The sequence below is a fragment of the Muscardinus avellanarius genome, assembly GCF_963383645.1.
Source record: "Muscardinus avellanarius genome assembly, chromosome: 15".
NCBI lineage: Eukaryota > Metazoa > Chordata > Mammalia > Rodentia > Gliridae > Muscardinus > Muscardinus avellanarius.
This window is the reverse complement of record NC_137801.1, coordinates 62,797,688-62,810,777: the sequence shown is the minus strand read 5'-3', so window position 1 is coordinate 62,810,777 and position 13,090 is coordinate 62,797,688.

The window sequence follows — 13,090 nt, the reverse complement described above, 5'->3', positions numbered from 1 at the left end:
ATCAGGACACATAAACAGGCAGGCAGATAGAAGGAATTCAATGTGAAGATGAAGGCAGTAATCAAAATAATAAATCTATAAGCCAATGAAAGCCAAAGAGTGCCAGCAAAACATGAAAACCTAGGAAGGAAGCCTGGAGAGTTTCCCTCAGCCCTCTGGAAGAACCAAGCCTCTCTCACATGGATCCTAAACTTCCAGCCTCCAGAACTGTGAGATAATAAATTCCGGTGGGATAAGCTATTTAGTTGGCTGTGCTTTGTTATAGCATCCTCAGCAAACTCATACATTGCATTTCTGCTTTTCTACTATCCTGGTTTCAGAACTTTGGTTTGCTGTGACCAGTATCAGTAACAACTTGATTTTTTAAAAGATATTTCCAAAACGAATTAATCTCTTCTTTGTGAAACTTGGGCTCTGCTTCCTACCTGTCTCTATCTTGGGTTCATCCCAACATTTTTCACGCAGCTCTCCATGTAGCCTTTGTCTTATCTGATGCTTGGAGAGGACAATGGTACTCCAACAAGTGAGATAAGCTTGGCTGACCACTGTGGTTTAGTGCCCACTCTATGCCCTAACTTGCATCGTTCTCCATGTTTTTAGCTTCAAATTAACATTTAAAACTGAACTTGGAAGAAGACTAGTGACTTTCAGCTCCTTTGGTTACTTTTGAGATTTGAGGGGCATATAATCTCAGCATTCTTGAGCCTGTTCCAAAACCATTCCAAGTGCATTTACTCCAAAGTATGGCTCCAAAGTTGGGGGTGGAATTATAATTAGAGGAAACATAATTGAAATAACATGACAACTTTGAACAATATTAAATTCTCAAATGTCTAAAGTACACAAAAGACTATATAAGCCCAAAGGGACTATATGATCTATTCAGAAAGGTAGTTTCTTATGGTCAAATTCCTTTGTGGTATTCCAATATACATTTTCTCATTAAACTTCTTATTTAATATGGCGCTGGAATTTTATCATGAGCATAAAATATATGGCTTTGATCATTTCTGACCAGTCTTGCTTTACTAAATAAAGTCAAAGAGGCACACTTTGCCATCAATCAACAGACAAACCTTGACCTTGTGTTGGTCTCTCAAGCTCTATACTAGAAATATAAACATGGTTTCTGTCTGGAGTCAGCCTTCCATCTAAGTTAAAAAGATAAGGAGTCCAGATACTAAGCGCTTGGAGAACAATTAAATGCTAAATGGTGTTGAACTGGCTTTGATGCAGCCTGGAGTCTGATTTCAAGGCGTTTGTTTAGGAAAGGCTCCTTTGCTAACACGCAACTTTAGTTTTTGCAGGAAAGTTTAAGACTCCTCTGTCCTCCCATACAAACATCACTATCTTCTCTCCTATCTGTGTTGTAGGTTGCTTGATTTCAAAACAGATTCTAAATAGGACACACACAATGGCCTAACGCAGGAGCTGTTAGAAGAGGCTGTCACCTTTGATGCTGTGATGGAAACCTTAATTCATCTGAAATGTAGACAGATACCTCTTAGAAGTCATTACAATAACAATTTCCTATTAGTCCAGGCTGCTTTTTCAGATTCCATTTTCTACAAAGATCTACAACTTTCTAAGACATACATGCAATTTAAATGAGGCTACAGGGAGTTCCTTTTCTATTTTGTTGGTGGAGGATATGAAAGACAAGTTCCCAGCTTGGAATCTGCACAGATGTGTTTCCAATAAAGCACAATTAGACCCTGTGTCTCCATTGTTCCCTTTCCATTAGCCACGAGGTGGTGCAGATGAAGTGTGAGCTCACATGCAGGGTAATAAAGCCATCACTGGCTTCTCTTCCCCTCACATGGAAAGGGCCTTCGTTTTGTTTTCTTCACAAAAGTGCAGATTTAATTTGAAGTTGGGGAAAAGAGGAAGGAAAAACAACTTTTCAAAACATGAGACAATGATTTTCTTAATAGAAACCACATTTTCCTTCTAAATTATGATACCTGAGGGCCCTTGTACACAGGTTGGGAGGTGATGAAGGTAGGCTTTGGGAGAGTCTGAGGGACTCTGGTTGATATTTTGGCCCATCTGGGTTCATATCTCTTGGGTTTCTTGAGGTTCATGGAACATATTTAGGCCACAGTGAAATGTGAGAAACCCTTCAGAAAAGTAACTGGAAATAAATAGCAATGACTCTGTGTTTATGCCAGAGGTCAAAATGCTTTTTAGTTCTGAGGGCTATAAGTGGGTTAAATAAGATCTATGGGGACTATAAATTTCGATGAGTGGGACTAAAGTACAGGTCTTGGGAAAAGTAGTGAAGTAAGTGGATTGAAGAGAAGGAAAGAGGAGAAAACAAAGTATCTATGAGAGGTGAAATGAGTAGTCATTACCAGACATAACTTCTGCCTCTATTTTAGGGTAAACCTCCTTCTCCTCTCCCCCCCCCCTTTCTCCTCCTCCTTCATTTTCTTATAGAACCCAGGGGCATTTTACCTCTGAGCTACACCCACAGCCCTATTTTTTTTTATTCTTTAATTTGAAACAGGGTCTCACTGAGTTGCAAAAGGCCTCACTAAGTAGCTGAGGCTGTCTGCGAACCGTGATCCTCCTGTTTCAGCCTCCCCAAATGTTGGAATTACAAGTGTGCGCTACCAGCCTGGCTTGTCATCCTTATTTTAAAGCATGGTTCCTGTAATTTTTCTGTGAAAGGTATCTGGTATTTTAAAAGATGCCTGCAGTTTTACTCTCATGAGATAAAGAGTGGTAAAGATACGTTACTCTGTTGTTAGAATGGATAGAGCTCGGAGAACTCTCTTTCCAGTTGGGAATTCCCTTGAGTCGGGGCTGGTACATTGGTAACAAACACCAATACTCACCAATTAAGTGTCCAAGATTGTCCTTACCCTTATTTCCTTTGCTACCTCACCCCAGCCTCACATTTTGCTGGGTACTCTTGGTAATCCTAACACTGGAGGGAGACACAGTTTCTACTTGTTCAGCAACAACCACATCACCCCAAATCTTTGGGAATATTTGTATCTTGTTGGAAAGTTAAAGTAAATTTCCTTCAAAGACAAGGCAGAAAGATTTGGGATAACACTGTTGCAATAATATTGTAAAAAATCACCTCCCCCTAACTTTCAACACAGTTATTAGTCTTTATATGGTACAAGGATTTCCCCTTATAAATAAATATTTGGAGATAGTTTCCATTTTTTAAAAAGTTTTATTGCTGATGTTTGTTGCCGTTCTGTTGTAATTCCAGGACTACTTCCTTCAACCAACATCTCTCTCTCCCTCCCTTTCTCCTTCCTTCCTTTTCATTCATTAACCAGCAAATATTTGTAGAGTCTTCTTTGTGTCAGGAAAAGAACTAGGCACTGTGGATAGAGAAATGGCTGGGAAATGATTTTTGCCCTTGGGAACTTCACAGTCCAGTGGGGGGGAGAGAGATGTAAACATTAATTACAATGGTGTGATGAATGCTCTAATAAAGTTCAAAGCAGGGTGCTCAGCTGCCCCACGGAGCCCAGGGAAGTGATCATTTATTTTGCCTCAGTCCTCTAAAGGTCTTTGATTCCTCCAAGAGTAAACTATGATGCTCAAATCTCCAGGGTGTTAGAATGGGTGTAGTTTTAAAATAAGTCATGCAGGTTCCAGCTACTACTGATTCAAAGACAGCGACGAGGGAGATGACTGTGAGATTTATTCCCAGGGTTCGTGAGTTTCTGAATTTATGTTCTCTCAGCTCCCTTTCCTCCCTGGGGCATAAATGTGTTCTGTAATATGGCAGTGCTCCATTCCTGCTCCATCCTGGCTCCAACCTGCTGTTCAATTTGATTCTTTGGTAGGTCTGTTTTTATCCAAAAAACTTCACTAAAAACTGAAATTGGATAGAGATTGAGTCCACATCCCTCACTCCATCCAAGACCAATCAAACAGCTGTTGAGAGCCTGGACCAGGTTGAAAAGATACTTTGCAATTTTCTCTCCTCTTTCTTTGTTATCATTAATCCCCAAATGACCTGATCTACAAAGGCAGGCTGAGGTTAGGAGAAAAGACATGGACATTGGGAACATACAAATCCCCGAGGAAAAATGCTTCCAGGAAGAAAAAAAAATTTTAGTCAAACATTCCATTGGTTTTCATTAGTACCAGGAACAAGAACAGGAAAAGCAAGCCTGTACTCTCAGTACTTGGGAGACTAAGACAGGAGGATCACAGGTTCAAGACCAACCTCAGCAACTTAGGGAGACTCTCAGAAACCTAGTGAGCTGGGAGTATAGATCAGAGTTAGAGTGCTCCTGGGTTAAATTCCTAGTATGACAAAGAAACCCCCGAAAAACAAAAAACAAAAAACAGAAAAAGAAAAGTAAATGAAAGAAAGGAAAATATGAAATTGCAAAAAATTTTGTTGATGCTGAGGATTGAATATTTTCAGTATTGATGTTTTATATTATGTATCACAGGGAAAGAGACATTTTTATTGATCCACGTGAGGATGTTTTATAATAGTGTTTCATTCTTAGGAGGAGATCTCCAACCAAAAGAGAGAGAACGTTCTAGATTTACACATCACCTTTAATGCGTGGCCTTGGATAACAACTGAAGACCTCAGTGTGCAGAGAAAAAATTTTTTTAGTAGTTTATTCTCCCCTGAAGTGTAAATCTAAGTTTGTTTGGTTTAATAAAAAGTTAAGCTGCTTGGCAGACATTTTTGTGAATTATATAGTTTGAAGCATATTGCTGGGCCTTCCCTTCCAGTGATCCTGAAAATGTGATTTGTAACAGTTAAGGTAAGACAAGTAAATAAACTGGACTAGGTAAAAGAGAGGAAGGTGGGACAGATACTTTTGAAGCCATATAACCTAAATTTAAAGGTAAAAAGGAATAATAATATAATATATGTAATAATAATAGTAATAAAAAAAAAGAACAGTGATTCCTTTGTTGGGGCAGCAAGAGCCTTGCTTTTTAGGAAAAGAGGTCTGGGATTTTCTAAGTGTCGGCATTTGAGGGAGCACATGTATGTAGACGTGTAGATCAAGCCTAGCCATTCTGATGACTGGGGTGATAGGACTGTGTGGCACTCCCCAACTGACATTCGCCAATCTTATCATCTGATTTTTTTTTTATCAGAACTGAGAGGTTTAGACCAGCTCTTTCAGGGCCAGATTCTGGATAGAGGCATAGGAATTGGCAAGCTACATAGTCAACAGCACCTATGACAAGATTTGAGATCTTTTGAAGAAAGGCACCTTGGCAGTATAAAAACTCTTGCCCCACCTTTAGATGGCCAAGCTGAATGGAGCACTGGTCACTACGGGCTCTGCCAGCCTGTCTCACCTGCACCCCGACCCTCAAATCTAGCCCGTGACAAGTCCTGCTTTGCCTGAGCCCTGTACCTTGCATGACTATCTCCAGAGAATTTTGATTAATAAAATCTTAGAACCACATTAATTATTGAAGGAAATCTCTGATTACCCTACCTAACTGAAGCCAGAAAAAGATGGCTCACAGAGATGCCTTTGAGAGCCTAATTGTGGAAGCTCACATTCTACAAGGGCATATTTCTCTTTAATGGCATATGCTAATCTGCCTGTTAAGCAACTTGAGGAACACATATTGACTCCATGTGAAAATGTTCATCCTCCTTCTGACCCACTCCATCCTCACTCTACATCAGACAGGACTGCTTCCTGCAAGAGCCACATACATACTTATGTTTGGCTGTTTCTTCTGCCTGGAGTGTCTATTTCTCTTATACTTCATCTGGTTAAAGCAGAGTCTCTATATCACAAGCGTCTATCAGAATGTTTGTGAGAAACAAATTTAGTGAATATTTGTTTGAATGAAAGTGTTTGTGTTATTTGCCATACAAATCATGGATGACGAAAATACTAAATCATACCTTGTCAAAAATGAATAATTCTAGCAACCCAGTGAGACTCTGTTTAAAAAAAAATAGGGCTAGGGGTGTAGCTCAGAAGTAGAATGCACCTGGATCCAATCCCCAGTGTAACGCGCACACACACACACACACACACACACACACACACTGATTCATTCACTTTTAGATTTTAGAAGAGAAGTAGCATTTGGGAAGGGAGGAGTGAGGCATTTATAGGTGGGCAAGCTGTAGGATCAAAGGCATAGAGGTGGGGATGATCATGAGTTTTTGGTAAAGGGAAGATGGGACTAATTAAAAGTAATGATAATAATGTTTTCAGGGCCCATATTACTGAGTTTCTTGAGATGTTTGAGAGAGATGAAATAGGTAATGAGTAGCCCTTGAGGATTTTTAAGCAAGAACTAATCAGATGCAAAGAGTGAATTAAGGAGATACAGACTAAGGAAGAAAGGGGGTTAGTGGCTATGGTACTGATGGGAGATTCTGCATGGTGTAAAAGGATGAACTGGGGCCTTGGTGGGTCAGTAAGAATTAGGCCAGAGGGAGAACTCATCCTAGAGCAATTTTGAAAGAAAGAAATGCCAGACATCTGTCGATGACTATAGGACAGCAAAAGTACTTTTATGGGCTGACTTGACATTATGATCACGTGTCATTTGGAGAAAGTATGTTATAAATAAGTATACTCCACCCTTAAAGATGACCTTGAATGATCATCTGTCAAGTCCTGATTTCTGTGGGGAGAGGAGCTTATGGATGAAGATGATTCTAGAACCCTAACCAGGCCTGTCTCAGCTGTTTGGGTGTGAGCCTTTTCAACATTACAGAAGATATCAGAAACTTCTTTGCCAATTCCAGATATTACTAATGTGGCAAAATTGAATCACAAATTACATATCTATCAACAGTGGGTGAGTTTTTCCATACCTGCTTTAAATGATGTGTTATCAAATATTTTGATGGGTAGAAAATGATATCTCCTTTTTCTCATTTGCATTTTTAATGAGTAATATTGAAAATCATTAATGTATAGATTAGTCATTTGCCTATCTATTCATTTATCTACCCTCTGCCTAGTTTAATAACAGGATCATTTGTCCTTTTTTCTTTTCTTTCTTTCTTTTTCTTTTTCTTTTTTGATACTGGGTATTGAACCCAGAGGTATTTTACCTCCAAGATACACCTCTAGTCTTTTTGTTATTTTATTTATTTCTTTTTGAAACAGGATATCACTAGGTTTCTGGGAGTCTTGCTAAATTTCTGAGGTTACTGGGATTACAATCATGTGCTATGCCTGGCTTCCTTTGTTATTTATTTATTTATTTTATTTTTTGCAGCCCTGGGGATTGAATCCAGGGGTATTCTACCTTCGAGCTACACCCCCAGTCCTATTTTTTTCTTATTCTTTATTTTGAACCAGGGTCCCACTAAGTTGCAAAGGGCCTCACTCAATAGCTGAGGCTGGCCATGAACCTGTGATCCTCCTTTCTCAGCCTCCTATGTACTGGGATTACAAGTATGCCCCACCATGCCTGGCTTTGTCCTTTTTGTTTATTTGTACCAACTCTTCATTTATTAACAAAATTAGAGTTTATTAAAACTGATTTTAAGAGTCTAAATTTTTTGAAAATTTTAAAGTTCACAAACTATATGGATAGTTTGAGAACTATCCTACTTGTAACATTCTACGTATTTAGAAGCCTTCAAAATTTACCTTTCTTTATCTTAAACCCAAAATTTTTTTATACTGGAAATTGAACCCAGAGGCATTCTACCTCTGAGCTATACCCACAGGACTACTTTAGTTTTTCATTTGGAGACAGGGTTTCATTAAATTGCTGAGCCTGGCCTTAAATCTGTGATCCTCCTGTCTCAGCCTCCCAAGAACTAGGATTACAGGAGAATGCCACTATTCCTGCCTTATTTCAGTTTTTAAAAAAATATTAAACCGGCTGGGTGTGGTGGCGCACGCTTTTAGTCCCAGCATTCGGGAGGCGGAGACTGGAGGATCACGGTTCTCGGATAGCCTCAGCTACTTAGTGAGGCCCCTTGCAACTCAGTGAGACCCTGTTTCAAAAATAAAGAATAAAAAATTAGGGCTGAAGGTGTCGCTCAGGGATAGAATGCCTCTGGTTTCCATCCCCAGTCTCGCAAAATGAAAAAAAAAAAAATTAAACCGACAGAGATAAATTAGGAAACGTAGAAGCTTCCCAAACCTACCCTAATATTTTTCAAATCTATCTGCCTTTCTGCTAACTCCACATCTTTAATTCATACAAAAATATAAAAAAAGCATGCTTTTGAACACTATTTTTAGGAGGAGCACTGATATTCTGCACTCATGTGTGGGTCTGTCCCTTAAATTAAAACATGGTTACTGAGTCATAAAATTGCACCGGAGAGTTTGTGAGCACGTTGCTTTGCACCTGCTCAGTTACTGTCAGGTCCAGCTTGTCCGCGTTTGCTCCTCTCAGGGCACAAGACTTGTTCATGCACCCATACCAGACTCTCGAATCAAGAAAACATCACTCTTGAACAAGAATGATGCTTGTGTTCTGACTTTATGGTAAGAAACACAAGAATCTACTAGATATTACCAACAATTAAACTTTGTGACAGATATTTCCTCCTACTTCACCTGAAAGCTTCTGGATGAATTTAGTTGAACAGAAACCCAAGGAGTAAGGCAATTTGTTTAAACACAAAAACTGTTACCATTCAACTACATAGGCAGATAAAATAAATATTTTTAAATATTGTGCAGCTATACCAAAATAAAACAATAAATTGGATGCTGATAAATAGTATGATTATGACCACTTCAAATTTCTGCATTCACCGAATCAGGCTCAGAGCTCTTGGTGATGCACTCTATATATGGCATATTTGAACTCACGAAATAGACACTAGTCAAATTCTGCTTTTATTTACTTAAATATTGGGATTCCGTGTATGATTTTATTTTCCTTAAAGACATTTTTTGCTTAAAAAGCAAGAACGATCACTAGGTCAAATGACCTCCAAGAATCCCTGCAGTCAAATACCCTGGCTCCTTCCCTTAAGATGAGAAGTAAAGGTAGCTTTAGAGTAGTCTCAGGATTTTCCCTGAAACTAGATGCAGTCACCAGGATGGGTGATTTTAGGCCTGGATTTTGTGGGTGGAGGACTAGTACGGTTGAAGCAATATTCTTCGGATTCTAACATTGGTCCTATGGTCAGATAAAAGTTTATCTACATATAGCAGATCCCCCAAACATAGTGGTTTAAGACAGACTATTTTTCTTTCCTATAATAGCCAGGAAGCAAGAGGTCTAGGATTGGCCTGGAATTTTGTTTCAGAAAGTTGTCTAGCATCTTCTAATTTGCTTTTTTCCATTTTTTGGGTATTGCTTTCATATGAACAATTTGAGATGGCTTCCCATGTTCATAATCTACCAAAGGGGATGGAGGAAAGAGGAGAGAGGGGCCTCACCACTGAAGACGACAGCCTGGAAGTTGAATGCATCTTGTATGTTCACATTATCTTATCCAGAACTTGGTTATATGGCTATGTGTAGCTGCAAGGAGTACTGCGATTATACTTCTTATTCTGTGCCATGTGCTCAGATAAAAATGAGTTCTATTACTTTGAAAAATAATAGGAGAACAGATATTGGGATACATCTAGCTGTTCTGCAAGGGTGTTTAATGAAGTATATATCACTATGCTACTCTTTGAAGCTATGAAAAACTGGTTTCCAATACAGAGGTTGATGTCCAAGGCTGATAGGCATATGATCCCGAGTGGGAGGCATGCTAGCCCTTGGTCTAATGACTGGTAGCTTAACACTGCCATCATCAGTTGTTTATTTCTTTAAATCAGGGATGAGCAATTCCAATATCCACCACTACTACAACTCCTTGAGAACGTCAAGTTGAGAAGTGCTGGTTTACATGCTCAAAGTGTCTTGAAAGGTGATGTGCAGACCAGAGGATTTCAAACTATGTCCTAAGTGCTCCAGAATTTTCTAGAGTTCTGGGAACATGAAGAAGAAATGGAAAACAAGGGCTTTTAAACCTCACTCCATTCCCTCTTTACAGTCCAACCAGGGCACCTACTTATACATTTTTTTTTTGTTGATTGTTTAAATAAGATTCAGGGCTAAAAATGTTGTGTTTACTATTGTGATCAGTCATCAAAATTAAAAGGGTTATAATTTAGAAAAAGATTAAATGACACATTAAATACTAATAATGTCATCATGAGTCATTTGTCCCTGTGACGGGAAATGATCTCGGCCATCTTTTTGCCAGGAAACAATTTAAATTAAAAATAAGAAGAAAATGTCGGAGTTGAAAAAGAAAAAGCACCAATGAGATCCAGTAGGATTGAAGAAATAATTACATAATGCTTTAAAATTCGCCAAGCATTCCTGCATGGATCCTTCTTTCCTCTGTTGATTCCTCTTCATTTGCAGATGAAAAAATAGAAGCTAAGAGAAGTGAAGTCACTTTCCCCAAGTGACACAGGTAAGCAGGTCTGGAAACAGACGTGAAGTCAGGACTTAGGACTCTTCACTCTAAGCACATGCTTCTGTGTATCTGCTTACCCTCTAGCTGCTGAATACAGACCTCTTCCTAAGAACTGAGATCAGAGGCATTTCATCTCATCCACCTGATTTCTGCCAGGGCAGCAGGCAAGTAGTCATACCACCAGACCTCTGCACTTGAGCCTCTTTCCTCCCGCTCCCCGCGTCCTACTGGAAGTCTGTCATACACAAGACACTGGCCTAAATACTGGAGACACGTGAGGAAACAAAATCTGCAGACTCTTCATGGAACCTATTAATCGATTCTAGTTGGAGCTTCAAAAAAACGAGATCATGACTAAACATACACAGTATTTCCACAGAGCAATAACTGCTATGAAGACAATTTAATGAGGGGAATCGGATGGAGAGTTGGCAGGGTAGGGGCGCAGTTATTTTAGCTGGGTGCTCAGAGGAGGACAAAGGATATATGAGCGGAGGCCTGCATGAAGGGAAGGGGTGAACCAAGCACATCTCTTGAGGAAGACCATCCCAAGATGATGGGAAAGCAAATAAGTAACATGCTTAGCGTGGTCATGGGACTCCAAGATCAGAGGGGGGCTGGGCAAGGCTTTGAAATTTTGTTTGGTTTTATGATGCAGGAAAGAAAGAGTGAAGATAGCTAGTTTCAGAAGTGACTTCTTTCGATCTGGGCATGTGGTGGCGCACACTTGTAATCCCAGTACTTAAGAGGCTGAGACTGGAGAATCGCAGGTTAATGGCCAGCCTCACCAATTTAGTGAGACCCTGTTTCAAAAATAAAGAATAAAAATAAGACTGGAGATGTAGCTCGGAGCTAGAATGGCCCTGGATTCAATCCTTGGTCCCACCAATAAATAAATAAATAAGAAGAAGCAACATTTTAAGTAGTTAAGGAAGATGGACTTCTGTGCATATGTGGAGAGACTGGCCTTGAATAGGAGCCACTGACCATGTCTGGGTCAGGAGAGAAGGTAAAGGTGGGAACACACGTGGGAAGGAGTGAATTTACTTGACTCCCCGTCGCTGCGGCTTTTAGCTCTGGGAACTAGTTCTTTTGTACTGAGGACTGCACACAAGGACATTCTATCTCCCAGCTGTACCCCAAGCCCTTTAAAAAAAACTGAAACAGGGTCTTACTAAGTTACTGAGGCTGACCTTGAACTTGCAATCCTTCTGTCTCAGCCTCCCCAAAACTGGGATTATAGGTATGTGCCACACACCTGACTCTAAAGGGACTATATTTCTAAAACTGTACACAAGTAAAAAAAAAAAAAAAAAGAAAAAAAAAAAGAAAAAGAAAAATAAAGAAATAAAGGCCGGGCATGGTGACGCAGGTTTGTAATCCCCGTGCTTGGGAGGCTGAAACAGGAGGATCACGCAGGTTCGAAGCCAGCCTTAGCTGGCTTAAGAGACCCTGTTTCCAAATAAAATATAAAATAGGTCTGGGAGTGTAGCCTGGAGGTAGAAGGCCCCTGCGTTCCATCCCCAGTAACACCAAAAAAAAAAAAAAAAAAAAAAAAGAAAAAGAAAAAAGGAAAAAAAAAAAAAGAAGCACTCAAAGGCTAACAGAAGGAAGTAATTATGGCCTGTACAGCTGAAAGAAAAAGAAAAGGTCTGGGGTATAGCTGGGAGATAGAATGCCCCTGTGTTCAGTTCCCAGTACAAAACAACAACAGCAGCAGCAGCAGCAATAACAAAAATAAAAAAGCCAGAGAGAAAAGAAACAGTCCCTTTATTAACATCTCCCTGTTTGCTCTCTCTTTGCCTCAGCCATTTTGTGGGAAGTCCCTGGCCACTGTGCACCTGGCTGGGGGTGTGCTTAGGGAAGTCCCACAGAGGGAGGAAGGAAGATGGCATTTTCAGGTATACAATGTGTAGAGGAAGATGGAAAGAGGACTCTAAGCAAAGGAAAGGAGGAAAGGCGGGCGAGAGGAGTGTAGATGGACTGCAAAAGGGGCCCAGCAGGTAGGTGAGAGGTCCCAGTGGGGTCAAGGGATTTGAGGATGACATATAAAATGATTAAGTTGAAAACTGGGAGACTGGCTTTCGAGAGTAGAGTGCTTAAAATAGAAAATATGTGATCGATGCAGTTATTGATAATGACAATATCCAGGTCAGTAGTTCTCAGTTCTGGCCTATATGTAAAATGACCAGGAAAGCTGGTTTAAAAAAAATACATATATATATATATATATATATATATATATATATATATATATATATTTGATAACTGGCTTTGCCTCCAGAGATTCTGACTATAATTGATCTGGTATGGGCCTTGGATATTATAATTGAAAAAACCCTCCTCAAGTAATTCAAATGTGTGAGTAGAACTGAGGATTGCTAGATTGGAGACTGAGCCTGGGAGTGGTTGAGTGAGATGGATATAGAGGAAAATGGCCTTTAGCAATCAGAGGTCAAGGAGCTGAGAAGCCAGGGGCTGGGAAGGATCATCTATGTCAAGGCTACTAAAAATGATAGCAGGGTTTGTGGCAGAGAAAATTCAGTGAGTTGGAGGCTAAAGCTGGGTAGCAGATGGAGTTGGGAAAGCTTGGGTGTTTTAGCTTCTCTGGGCTAAAGATCTCTCCAGTTAGCACAGGGTCAATGTCTAGGAAGGGGATCGCCTCTTGGTAAACTAGACTTTGGTCTCTCCCTTCCCCAACCC